Raw genomic sequence first — 13,893 nt, forward strand, 5'->3', positions numbered from 1 at the left:
TTCTCTCTCTGACAGAGTTCTAGGACACTGGTTTATGTTTCCAACTATTTATCTTGCACAAGAATTAATTTGGAATATAATTTGTTACTCCAGTATGGAATATAGATATTCCATATGGCTTTCTTTGATTAAATTTCTATTTCATTTTCCGTTAGCAAGATCACTGTGATTTCTTCAATGTCCATAAAAAACATAATATTTTTCTTTCCCTGTACTGCAGTACCTAGTCTGAATTAGTTAAGGAAAATCAGCTAATGTTCTTCCTTGTTCATGTTTTTTATCAGTAAGAAGTTAAATGATTGCACAGTTTCAGGTTCTCTGTTAGAGAGAATCTTCCCTTAGAGTTTGTGCATACCCTGAAATAAGCATGTTCATTAAAGGAATTGGATGATTGACTGAAAAAAGGAAAGTAATCTAGCTTTGTGATTCTCTGATCCATCTGTCTGGATTGGGAAAGTCAGCAGCCGAGAAATCAAATGGTCCTAAATTACTGTTTACAGTCCAAGCATTCAGGCATTGGAAAAAGAATTAAGGTCCTTTAGAATGATGCTGTTACAGATTATCAATGTTTGTATCTGGAAAATGTAGGTGGCTAGTTTCTCTCCTGTTCAGGATTCCTTCAGATCATCTGGGTAATGTAGCATTGAGAGCTGTGTTTTGTCCTTTCTGTGTAGTCTCAACTCCAGAAGCTCATGTAATGTTGCAAGTGTAAGTAGGTATGAGCCCTGTCCTTTTGGTTCGCAGCATAACTCAAAAGGAAGTTTGGAAGCCTCTTCCTGGTGCAGAAGTTATTGGTGGACTTAGCAGAACTGAGAAGATGTTCAGTGCATGTTTACAGGAGCCCTTGATCATCTTTGTTATAACAGTCTGAAATGCCTTTAGAAAACCATGACAAAGAACTTGTGGCCTGCCTCTTCTTGGATTTGGATTCTGTGAAGTCTCTTATCTTAATTTGTTCTCATATTAACGCAGTAGGCACTGCTTACAGTTTAGTATGTAGTAATGTTCTCATTAAAAGATGAATAAAACAGGCTTCCAGTAAATGGAAACCAAATTGCAGTTGTTTTTTTTTTTTTTAAGGAAAAAAGCTGAATATTGGTTTGTGCATCCAGATAAGACTATTATGGTGCTGTTTTATGGAGAGGGTAATGTGAGATGAAGTGACAAGGTACCTATATATATTTTATATGTGTGTGCTTCCATATGCTTGGCCCAACAATAGTAATATTGTATTGTTCCTGCTCAGGGAGATGTGCACAAACTTGGGCAGGGTGGGCCAACCTGTTAAATTTTGTTGCTAGTGTTGAAAGAGTATATCTTACAAATGTTGACACTTGGTATGTGGTTAATCCATAGGTGATCAGCTGTATACATTATTTGGCCATTGGCATTTATGAAGCTGAGGAAACTCAAGGGTAAGCATGGGCTTGCTGCTGTTCTTCACACACTCCAATTGTTTCTGGGGATCTTTGCAGTATGAGGAATGTAAGGTTGGACTACAAGTATGTGGTGAAAAACTAAATAAAATGCAAATGGTGTCTGACCAATAACTCTAATGCTGGATCAAGACAAATTTGCAGTAGAATCTTGAGTATCTTCAGAAGCCAGGGCGTTTAGATTGATCAGTATTAGTAGTATTACTGCAGTTGAAGGTTTTGCTGTACTTGGGTTGAGTTTGCTCTTATTATGCTTCTTTACTGCTTGATGTTTGGTTTTGTGGTTGCTTTATTTTTAAGGCTGTTGTTTGTTTTCCCTCTTCTCACTCTTTTCTTTTTAAAAATCTATTGATTTTTTTCATATATCAAAGAAGAGAGGGTGAAGTTGAGGATACAGCCCAATTTCCTGAAAAATATTTGTTGATCTTCTCTAGCTCAGTTAGAACTGCCATCTGAGCCAAAGCCCCAGTTAAACCATTTGCAGGATTGAGGAGACTTGGGCAATATTAGCATAGTTCAAGAACAGTCTCTGAATAGTAGACCTCATTGGTTTAAAGGGCTCAGAATCCAAAACTGTCACCTCACTCCTTAGTGTCAAGTTTGATTCTTACTTTAAATTTAGGGGAAATGTGAAACTTGGAAGTTGCTTCTATAATATTCAGAGTTGTAAAATTTTCCATATTTTCATTTGTGAAAGTACTCAAACAGTATATAAGGATTCTATTTAGTGGCTATGCAGTTTCTGAACAATAAGAATGGCAACTAAATGGATTAATTTCCAGTAGAAACTCTGTCTACTAAACGGGATTTTCTAGGGGGGGGATACTTTTATATTTTTTTTTCTGGAAACTATATCTGTAATATCCTTCGCAGGTGTATTTTGTCATGTCTCTGAACTCCGAGTTGCTTTCCCATGTGATTTCCTGTGGAAAAATGACAATTTGTTTCTGTTGATGGTAGAACTGGGCTTTGTCTGTGTATCGTAGGTAAAAGGCCAATAAATATTTTAAAACAACGAAGTGTTATTTAATTAGTGGTTTGTTTACTGGCTGAATCAGCCATTTAGCATAAGTGGAATGAATTATGATAGCTGCAGAGATGGCTGCAGAAAGTTATTCTGATAAGGGAAAGGGAGATCCTAGTTTTTATGGGGAGTCTTCCTTAGTATAAAGGATAATGGAAGGGGGAGGTTGAATATAGGGGAAGAGAACACACTTGCTTTTGCTGTATTTAAAAAAAAAAGTAAATGTTATTTGTTTCCTTGCCCGCATTGAGGAAAGAGGAACTTTAAACCCACAGTTAGCACTGTCCCAGAACAAGTGTCAGGATATATCACCCATGAACAGTTTATATGACCAAGGACAGATGTGATTATTGGTGACTTGCAACTTTGGAGCATCTTACTAGTATGAATGGTGGGAGCTAAAGTCCCAGTATAGGAGAAGTAGACATGGTGCTGAATGATAAAGGCTAGGGTATAAGAGGACTAAATTTGAAGGTCTTTTTAAAGCCCCGTGTTTACAGCAATAAACACAGCAGCAGTACAGGACTTATCAAGTTCCTGACTAAGGGAGCTGCGACACTCCTGGTTAGCTGCCAGAAATAATGCCAGCTCCAAACATTCAAAAAATCCTTTGCTGGATTCTAGAAGAAAAATGAAATAGATTTCTCTTTAATTCCCTTCTAGTTTTTGAGTCTTCAGAGTTCATGTTTCCAGTCTTCTCTGAAGGATTAGAGGGATATTTAAAAAAAAAAAAAATCTACAGTCACCAGAGGGTTTTTATAACTGCATGAACTAGGCTTAAGAGAAATGCTTAATGCTGCAAGATAAGAATTTTGAGAGCTAGCAGCTATGGACTTGATTAGTGGAGTGTCATAAGAGAGATTTCAAATTAATAAATTAGTTTTTCTTAAGTAAAACTTTCCAAGTGTTTGGTGTTTCAAAATGTCACATTGATGATGTCAGCATAGGAGGCGTATTCAGCCAGCTGGATTTTTTTAAAAGCAATAAAGCAGTATTTAAAACTGTTTCATAGCAGAAATTGTGTTCGATTCCCTAGCATCAGTTCTTTAGCAAAGCACAGATGGACTAGATAAGTTGCTATGAACGAATAAGGTCCTCATCCGTTGGGTGATCTACCAGAGCAATTGTTTATCACAAGGATGTATTGCATTATGAAGTCTACTGTTCCATACGTTTCTTAATAAGTGTTCACAAAGTTGAGAAAACACCAAACATCTCCAAGGAATGAGACTGGATGAGGGAGAGATTTACTGAAACAGGGTATAAGAGTCAGCTTTACTGCAATCTTAAAGTTGCAAAAGGCTTTGAAAAGTGAATGACTGGAGGGAAATATCTCATGAGACTAAATTGGGCTTTTGAAAAGGTAACTTCAGCTGTAAGCTGTAAAGTGAAAGCAGCTTGTTGTGCACCTCAGCATTTTCAAGTGCAAAAAATAAATATTCTGCTCATGCTTCCATCTTTCTGGGGGTTATATTTATTCAGAGGAGATTAACGGCCAATTTTCAGTGTGACTGCCTTCATCAGAAATTTATCCCTTTTCAAAATGACGTTTTTATGGGAGCAGAATTTCTGTGAGAGTTCAGATTCCAGTGTGATAGAAGAATGTTTATATCCTTAAAGAGATTCCAGAACTGTGTTCTTGGCAGGATGGCAGTTTAAGATGAGAGCAGGCTGTGTAATTTTGTCACATCTTTTTGTGTTAAGTAACTTTATTGTGGTATTGCATTTTAATTGCTCTGTGGTTACATGGGCATCTCTTAATCTGGGTGCTTTACAGGTAGATGCAATAATACGCATAGATTGGTATTTGTGGTTCCTGCAGTAGAGGAAACAGTCTAATATGATTTAAACTGGTGCAGGACTGATGGTTGTACAAACAGTAATTTGAAAGTATAAGGAAACTTTGTCTGAGAGCATGGTGAAACTTCACCTTGTGCCCCTTGTTGCCTTTGGTTGCTCTTGTGGATGGAGAGAAATGGCGAAGACTTCTCTTTGCATGTACTCATCCAGATTTTCTATCTTTAGTTGTCCTCCATCTTTTCTGGAGAACTAATCTGCAGCCTGGAGGCAACTGTTCTGTGGATTTTGCACTTCTGCCTCTGTCCCAAGATGCTGGAAGTGCTGTGCTTGTGCAGGCTGGAGCTGTTTGCCTCAGTCTTTGCTGCCAGGCTCCCAGGAGCATGCCAGTGGGCGCAGCTGAGCTGGCGTGGGCTGTGGCCCCAGGGGCTCTGACTGCCCAGGCCCCTGCAGAGACCTCTGCACCCCTGATTTCATTACTGTGCAGTACTGGACCTTAGTGCTCCTTCTCCACTGTTCTTCTGGTGTCCTGTTCTTCTGGTGTTAACTTGCAGGCAGTTTGGATGTGTTTTGAAATTCCAGTTCCTAAGGGGTGAGCTGAAGCAGTAATTGTTTCTCCATAATTGTGAATAAGTGGTATAACTTTTGTGCAAGGATTAATTCCCTGCTTCGGTGAGAGGTTTTCAGGCTATTGGCTTAGGTATGCTGGGGAAAACAAACAAACAACAACAACCCTCCCCCCCCTCCAAAATAAATAAATAAATAAAAACAACCCCACAAACTGATGGATGTATTTATTTGCTCCACTTCTTTAGATTTTTATTTATTAGCATAGAAAAAGAGATTTAATGAGGTGATTGAAGGTGTAGCATTATTTTATGTAGCTTGAGAGTTTAATGGTCCATGATTGGGGAGATTACTGTATTCTGTTAACCATCCATAAGTAGATGTGACAGGTGAAGGGAGTAAGGGGAACTACATGTGATTTGTAAAGCAGGCAGAAGAGGTCACACTGGTTCTTCTTTTTAATTGTCCTTATTTTCTCATATGTGTATATAGTGTGATGGCATATGAACAGGAGAATGAGATGAATCTACGGATGTATGGGAGTAGGGAAAGAGCAGGAAAGAGATCCTATGGTGTAGGAAAGCTGTCCAAACAGCAGCAGAAGAGAAATACAAGGAAAGGAGTCAGAAAAAACATCCATTCAGCAAGAAGGAAAATGTCTAAAAACATAAAATAAAATTCTTCAGGCCAAAGAAGTCTTTAAGTTCTGCAGGACTTAATCGTGTTTTCTGGTCTCAATTTCCCTCCAGTTTTCTCAATGCTTGTGGGCTGCATGAGCCTTCTGCCACTGACGACAGTGAAAATCCTTTGCTGCTCTCAGGGTGTTAGGGGTGGGCCCAGCAATGCCTTGTAACTCGCTCTTGAGATTTACTGTGTGTCTGTTACAGCACAACTTACCCTTCTTCTGCTGAGCATTTCAAGAGCTACTGCCTCCTGACCCATCTAATCTAAAATAAACTTAAACTAACCTAGCAGGTCTCAAAAACTTGACAGCAGATGGCACATGCTTTTGTTTAGCCCTGCATATAAAATCTTGGTGGGTGGTAACTGCCTTAGGACAAAATCAGCATCCCACCAGTCACCATCTGGGATGGCAGATGATATGTGGGACTGTCATGAATAAGCATTCTGATGTTTGTAAATGTCCGAAGGAAGACACAGCTTGTTAGCATTTGCAGTTGGTATGTAGTCAGCACTGCAAAAACCTCACGTTATGCAGTATTCAGCACAAAGAGAATTTGTCTATCTTGGGTCCATCTCCGTCATATGGGTGAGTATAAGGTGATGATTCTTCCACAGTTTTAGCTTTGATGGTGAACTTGCATGGGACTTCTGGCAGACTTTTAGTCATTGTTGGTGCTTCTGTGATAAGAATAGCTCTTCTGATTCTTAGATACAGTGTCAGAGGTAATGTTTAGATGACTCATTTTGGATCATACCTGATGTTGATAATGAGCATAAATTTGTGGTATAAAACACGTTCTTGTTCTGGCAGTATAGGTTTAGTTAATAGGTGAAGGAAGGGGACAATTTGGACCCAAAAGTGTAAAATGACTTTGAAAGAGCACAGATTTTTCTGCTGTAGATGTGCATCTGTTTGTCTGTGCATCATCCATCTGTGAGAAGGAGAAAATAGGAGTAGACAAGGGTGATCCACAAGAATACACATGTGCAGCTTCCCTCATTCAGCCTTTTTGTGGCTCTATGCACTGAACTAGTTTGAGAAATACTATTTAGATCAGTTGTGTTTAGACCTCTTGTTATTTATGTGACAAGATCTTTATGCAGGTTATTTTAGATGGTAAAGCCAATTGAGTATGAAGCTCTAGGATGTGCTGAGTATAAACATCTTGGAGAGAAGGAAATCTGTGCATCTGCCATGTAACTACTGTGGTTAAGGCATCTGGTTTTTAAGCATTAAAGCATGTTTTATTTGCACTTGGTCTGTGTATCTGCTGAAAGTTTGACAAGATAGTATTTTCTTTAGAGATTCAAACAGCTGACCTGACTGTTCTTTTTGCAGTACTTCCAGTTCCTTGATGCAGAATATTAAAATGGTGTGGGGTTTGAAATGTTTGTGCAGTTTAATGCTGTTGGAATTGCCAGTCGTTCTTTGATATACAGCTTTTGGGGGATGAGAGTAATATACTATCTGAGTCTCTTCAGATGTTTTCACTTAAGTACAATATCTAAATAATATACTGATGAATGATTAAAAACAAAACAAAACAAAATCCCATGTGAATCTTAATTCAAGGAGTACTTTCCAGCTTAAAAGTAAGATGTAAACACTACATTAAAGGTATGTCCAAAAGCTTTTCAATCCCAATTAATGCAACAGTATGATCACATTTGCTGGAATGTAAAGGAATGAGGAGGATTTATCTTTCAAATTTGTATATGCAAGTGCTATCAAACAGGTTCTTTGAAGAATTGAAGGGAGAGTGGTGTGGATTATCTGCAGCCTGGAAGCATATGCATACACTATTTCTGGATCGAGGTGTGAAATACCAGTGAAAACAGTAGAAAGCTGCCTCAGTCTTTATGAATTGAAGTGCTTATTTTAGTGTGGAATAGGGTAGATAGTCAGAATGGATTTCTGCAAGCAGCAATTACTAAAAGCTGGAGATGACCGACAGTTTGAGGTTACCAGACATCTGCGCAAGCCCAAGTGGAATTTGAGCAGTCTCATATCTTTATCAATGCCAGGGATCTCTCTGTGCTTTGTGTCAGCACAAAATATGATTGTTTGTGGCTCTTTTAAACAAGGAAAATGGAAAGTGAAACAATATGTTCAAAGCAGAGCCAACTTGAACCTTTTCCATTCCTGCAGATGATTTCAAGATAGATGATCCCTTCAGGGCTGTCACTTCACCAGCTGGGTGGTTCTCTTGACTATAAATCTGAACTTGTTAATAATACAAAACGTGTGTCTTTACCTTTATACTTAAAGGACACATAGCTTTCAATATATTTTCAGTTCCAAACAAGAATCAGTATTTTACTTGGCAGGTGACTGTCTATTTAGGATGACTCACCTGGGGCCATCTCTTGAGAAGCATCTTAGGACTGGTCTTCATGGCCACAGGCCATGCTTGCTGTTCTGAGCAGGGTTTTCTCTCCCTCATATTTTTTAGTTCAGTCAAGCAAGCTGATGTGTCTGTCTCATGTTATTTTTTTCACGTTGCTTGGTCTTTGTTCATGCTCAGTTATTAATTCCACATAGACCTCAAAGCCTTTGCTCTTGTGTCCAAGAGCTTTTTCACGATATTATCACGCTTTATCCTGAATTAGTGATTTTTCATTGCAAATTATACTCAGCTTCTAGTATTGTCAGACTTGTGCTATATGAACATGAAGGCTGTCCACTCTGCCTGCTTTTCTGTTAAGGCTTCCTTTTATGGTAGGTGAATTCTTAGTATTTTTAAGAAAGGTAGGAAATGATTTTTGTTCTCTGAGACCAAAGCTTTACACGCTCCTCAAATGTGATAATGCTCGGGCAAGATAAAGTAACAGCCAGGTACAAGCACCCTGTGGGAATCTCCCATTATGTCAGTGGATTTTGATCTTTATTCCCGCAAGTTCATGCCTAAAACTTTTTTTTCGTAATAAAAATAGATGCTTCAGTGGAAACGCTTCTATTTTGTAATAACTTTCTAGTTACTTAAAAGTGATTTACTTTACATAGAGGTATTAATTTTTGCTTAAAAACACATTCTAACACGTCCTAGATCAATTTGTACTTAAAAAAAAAAAAAAGCAGTTATTTGAATATGATATTGAAGGCAGATTCAAATTAAACATTCTTTATTATTTTTCATTCATAAGTTTGTTTTCTGATCTTTAAAGTTGTAAAATATGGTTAATTAGCAAACAATACAAATTGTTCAATTTAGATTTTCTTTTTTCTGTGGATGAACACAAGAAGAATCCTTCAAATTTTAGGTGAAATATTTGGAAAGATGCAAGAATACAACAGTACAACTTTGTAGAATTCTTAAGATATACAAAATGATCTTTGAAAATTCTTAGATAATATGATGCAATATATTTCGATAAATTGGCAATTAATAAAATGTTCCCACGTTTTAACTAAGATTGTGAAAACAAGCAAAATTGGGAGTACATTCAGGAAAATGCTTGAACACCTCATTTGAACTTGACAAAATTCAGCAGTTTTATGATTTTGATCTACTTTTATGGTGGTGATGTTGCATCCTACTTTTAATTTTGTGGCTTTGTTTGTGTTTGTTTGTTTTTTTACTGGCTGCTTGGCATTTTGGCATGTGAGATATTTTAACCCTGGCTTAGTTTGACAAGGAAGTAATTCAAGATCTCTGGTCTATTTTATTTTTTTTCCTTTCTTCCTGAGTATTGCTTTAGAATTTCAGAATATTTGTGGTTTAGGGCTTTGATAAAAGATTAGAGTTCCTGAATGAAATAAGATCTAAATATGAACTGATAATGACCATCAGTGATGTTGGGTTAAAGGAAACTGAATAGCTGCTTTCCTGGCAGATCTACTCTCTCATAGACTTACAAACATGGAGGGAGCAAGCAAAAGCCCTGTGCAACTATAGGCTGGATGTTTGAGTAGATACATGTTCTTCCTCAATCAGATAAAAATTCTTAATAAATCACATATTAATCTAATGTAATATGTGATTGTATAGTGACAGATTCCCAAGAAGTAGGTAACAACTTATTCATCATTAAGCAAAATTGGATTATAGTGATACAGCAAAACCATTTACTCTTCATGAATCACAATCCAAGATTGCTGCCTAGACTCCACACTTGATTAGCCTTCTTGGCAATAGTCAGATATATTATTTCAGGGCAGGATGCATCTCTTTGGCAAATAAGATGTATAAATCTATTCTTGTTAATATTAAGAAAGACAGAAAATCTATAAGTAAAGATTTCCTAAAGAGGAAAGCTTGTAATTAGAAGATGCTACATTCATGGACAGATGCAAATGCAGTCAGTCTAGGATAGTCTAAATCCGGAGTGATTTTCTTTACTCCAGTTCAGCTGAGCTCTCAGTCCAGTACCGCAGGTCTAATTTTAGGTTTCCTTGAAGTGGACAGTTTCAGGGCTGGTAGAACAAAGCAAAATACTAGCTACTTGAACGTTTTCCATTTTATGAATTACCTTGTACTGAACAGCTAATGTTTGTGTTGAGAAACAACCATCTGTTTTTGTAGTTGAAAGAGAATCTTGTTCAAATGTTAAATACTCTGAAATGTGTTAGTGTAGAGGCTGTCAGCCATTTGTTATGCTACACCATTCGAAACTTTGCTTGTACGGGAATAGCAAACTGACTTCTAATTGCCACTGATTAAATCAGTATGAAAAAAAACTTGCTGGCTAAGGCCGTATTTAACTGTTTGGTTGATGTGCATGATCTACTGCTTATTCTTTAAGTGATGCAAGGAATAAAAATGAATTAACTCCTCTGAACCATCCAGTTTTTACTGTAGCTTTGAAACAAAACATGGTGTGCTTTGTGAGCAGTTGAAAGAAATAATGAAGAGTTGGTGGGTCGTAGAATTTGGGATAGTAAATAGCTTGACAGGTGGGGACACTGCAGAATGTGATGCCTCCTTGAGGAATTTCAGAACAAGACAAAGATAAAACATGGCATCTTATATTTTGATTTGTATCAGAAGAAAGAGGAACACGCTTTAAGAAAGGAAATTGGTCCTTTAAACATATGGGAGATTTTTCAAGGTTGGCTTTAAAATAGTCTCTAGTGCTTTTTAACACTGTAGGATACTGAGCACAAGGCACTATGCATATGCTGTTCACCACAGTATCCCAATAGAACTTGTTGCCCAGATGGTGCAAACCATATGCCTCTCCATAGTTTATCTATGTTTGGGAAATACTGTCTGAAAATCTAAGAAAGGTCGTAAGACTTCTCCAAAGCTGTTTTAGTGAGTTTCTTTTAGGCAGTACTCCGGATATATTTGAACTGTTTGGGGTTTTTGTTGTTTGTTTCTTTTGAGTGTTTTATGGCAGCATTGAGGAACTATGCTCCAGTGTGAGATCCCAGCTTAGGCACAGAAACTTGGCTCTTCCATTTGCATACATAGCTTTTCCTCATGAGAAGTACTTACGAAGCATACAGCACAAGGCTGTCTTGATTCTCACATTTGTTTTTTCTCCCCGCTTTTCTGAATGAACCTTATTGAAAATGTAACAACGTAGAAAGCCAATTTTTATATTTCCTCCATAACTCATTTGACTGTTTCGAAAGGCTAACAAAGAAGAAAATTCTCTTTGCTCTATGTGAGTGGTTAAAGTAAGTTTTTTGTTTTGCTTACCTGGCAGAGATCCATGCAGGGCTGGTATTCTAATCATATTTCCAGCATAGTGGTTCTTTGAAGTATGAACTAATTAGGAATGGGCATTGCAAAAGTTTAGACCAGTGCTTAGGAAAAGAATGCTTTGTGTAACCATTACTAATTCATTAGGATAACCAAAAGCTTATTTCCTTTGAGTAAAGATTTGCACATTCTCACCTACAGCAGTATGCTATATATAATACTTCTTTGTAGCTCCTCGGAAAGCACAATTCTGCTTAAAAGTAAATTAGCTAAATTGAAAGGCTAATTGCCTTGGGCTTCAAGTATAAAGAAGGTTCATGCTTAGATTTCTTTCCCAGCTGAAAGAGGCTGAGAAGATGTGGTTTCAGAAATCCAAACAGGGTATCTCATGACAACTAAGAATTTTAATGTGGTGTCATAAATCACTAATTTATTCTTGCTGTGGTATTGCTTGCAGAATCTATTCGGACAGATCTGCTCTGTACACAGGATGAAGCGTGATGGGGAAAAGTGTTTCGTCTGTAACAACTTAGTCAAATATCTAAAAGCTGTTATGTGAGGAAGCAGTTTGAGAATGACTTTGATCAGAGTAAAATGGAGTATATCTGGTTTGAAATAGAAGAACTTAATGTCATAGAATATCCTGAGTTGGAGGGAACCCAAAAACTTGGTTCTGCAAGAGAAAGGAGCAGAATTACAAGTACGCGTAGAAGATGAATGTGTCATATGGTCCCTTTATGAACCTAGATTTTCTGGATCAGTTGGATGTTTTGAAATGAATACAGATGTTCTTCATTTCCTGCTTTTTTTCTTGTCTTTAAGTTCTCACTTTTCAATTTTTAATTGGGTCTAGTTCTCTAAGTAATTGAGTAAATACTGCTACAATGATATGGCACTATCTTTGTAACGCGTGAGTCACTTCAGGGTGATTCATGGTGTTGTGCTCCCTGATGGAGTATTTTAATTTGTGCTTGGCATTTATTGACTGCTGTTGAGACTTAACAAATAGCAGACTGTATCCAGGCTTTACAAAAGTGGGAAACAAATGACACCTGCTAGTCTTAAATAAAATCATTAATGACTTATACACTAAATAATAAAGTTTAAAATATATGTTGATTTTTGAACTATAGGCAGTTGCTTTTAAAGTGAAGCTCCTCTGTTGCCTTACACAGAGCAGAGAACTTAAGACCCAGATTCAGGTGAAAGGAGGACAATGTCAGTATGGAGCTGAGGCAATTTGTAGAACTTGTAATAATAGCTGAACAAAGGTGAATTAAACTGTTTTTAGGACCCAATCCCTGTGATCAACTTTGTCTAGGAAAGGTGTCAAAAATGTTGGTCTCTTGAAAGATAAAAATGAAATAGCTCTCTGGAATGACAGTCCTGTACGTAATTGTGTTTTTATTATTTCTGGGGAGAGGGGCATGAGGGCTGAACATGGTGCAGCTTTAAAAGCTCACAGTTGTTTTTATATTGGTGTCCGAGTTATAGAGCTTGTGGAGATTCAGTTTGTTATGTGTTTGGAATAACAATTTTTGTGTCTTTTAAGTGAACATTACTCATGTACAGGTGCTGCTCTGGAAGTAATGCCTCCTATTTCAATATGTTGGCCCACAACAACAGAGGTGAACATTGGAGATATGGTAGTAGAGGCTGAACCGTCTCAACAGTATTCCATTACACTTTTTTTGCCCTGTGACAGATGGCAGCGGTCTGACAAAATGGCATCTGACATGGAAATGCGTATGAAGCAATGGTGTGTCATTGAATTCCTCCATGTGGAAAAATGGGCACCCACTGACCTTCATTGACTCTTGCTGAACATTTATGGAGACCAAATAGTGGAAGTGAGTGCAGTGAGGCGGTGGGCGGTACGTTTCGGCAGTGGTGACAGTGAGATGAAAGGCAAGACATGTCCCGGACAGCCATGCAGATTTTTATGAGCACAGCATGCAGGCTTCTGTTCATTGCTGGCAAAAATGCATAGCTGATGGTGATGATTATATTGAAAAATACTGTTTTGTAGCTGAGCATTTGCTCTATCAAACAGTGTTATTGTTACTTGTATCTGTTCTACTTGCCATGGAAACGAATAGGAAGCATTACTTTTGGAGCAAACTATGTAGATTGGCAGTATTGTGCATGTGGTAGGGAAAGCATATTTGCATTATAGAAAAGTTTTGCTCATTTAAATTGATGTTTAAAGCTGAGCTAGATGTAGGATTAGCTCTCATAAAACTCATTAGGAGACGCTGTATGTAAATATGTATAAATACATTTTCTAACCACGGACTCAATCATTTTGTTTGAAAACCACGCATTCTTTAAGATTCCATAAAATGTTTAATATAGAACTCTTATTTTCAAATAAATTTTTATGTAGAATTAAATGTGAACATAAACAGCTGGTAAATTTGACCAGACTATCTCAGATGTACTGATACATTGTTGTATTTTGCCCTTACGATAATTCCCATTATTTCTCACTTGTAATGAATTTGTATTTTTTTATTTAGTCTTAAACCTAATTCTAAATACTTCAAAATCCCATACATAACAATTACTTTAAATGGGCTTTTTTGATTTTTGCAGAGTACAACGATCGTATAACTTCTCTTAATTCTCAGCTCACTGACTGTAGTCTCAAGTAGCTGCTTCTGTTACATGATAACATTAGTGAGCTGTGCAAAAGCTCGAGGAGCTAAACGGCCCCATTTCCTATCTGATTCTTGGT

General features: G+C 37.4%; 1 protein-coding gene across 1 annotated transcript in view; it reads left to right on the plus strand.

Annotated features, from left to right (window-relative positions):
- Window positions 1–13,893, plus strand: part of ZNF385B (zinc finger protein 385B) — a 151,713-nt gene that overhangs the window by 11,706 nt on the left and 126,114 nt on the right. The window lies entirely within an intron of this gene.

Source organism: Meleagris gallopavo, chromosome 7 (genome assembly GCF_905368555.1).
Source record: "Meleagris gallopavo chromosome 7, MGAL_WU_HG_1.1, whole genome shotgun sequence".
NCBI lineage: Eukaryota > Metazoa > Chordata > Aves > Galliformes > Phasianidae > Meleagris > Meleagris gallopavo.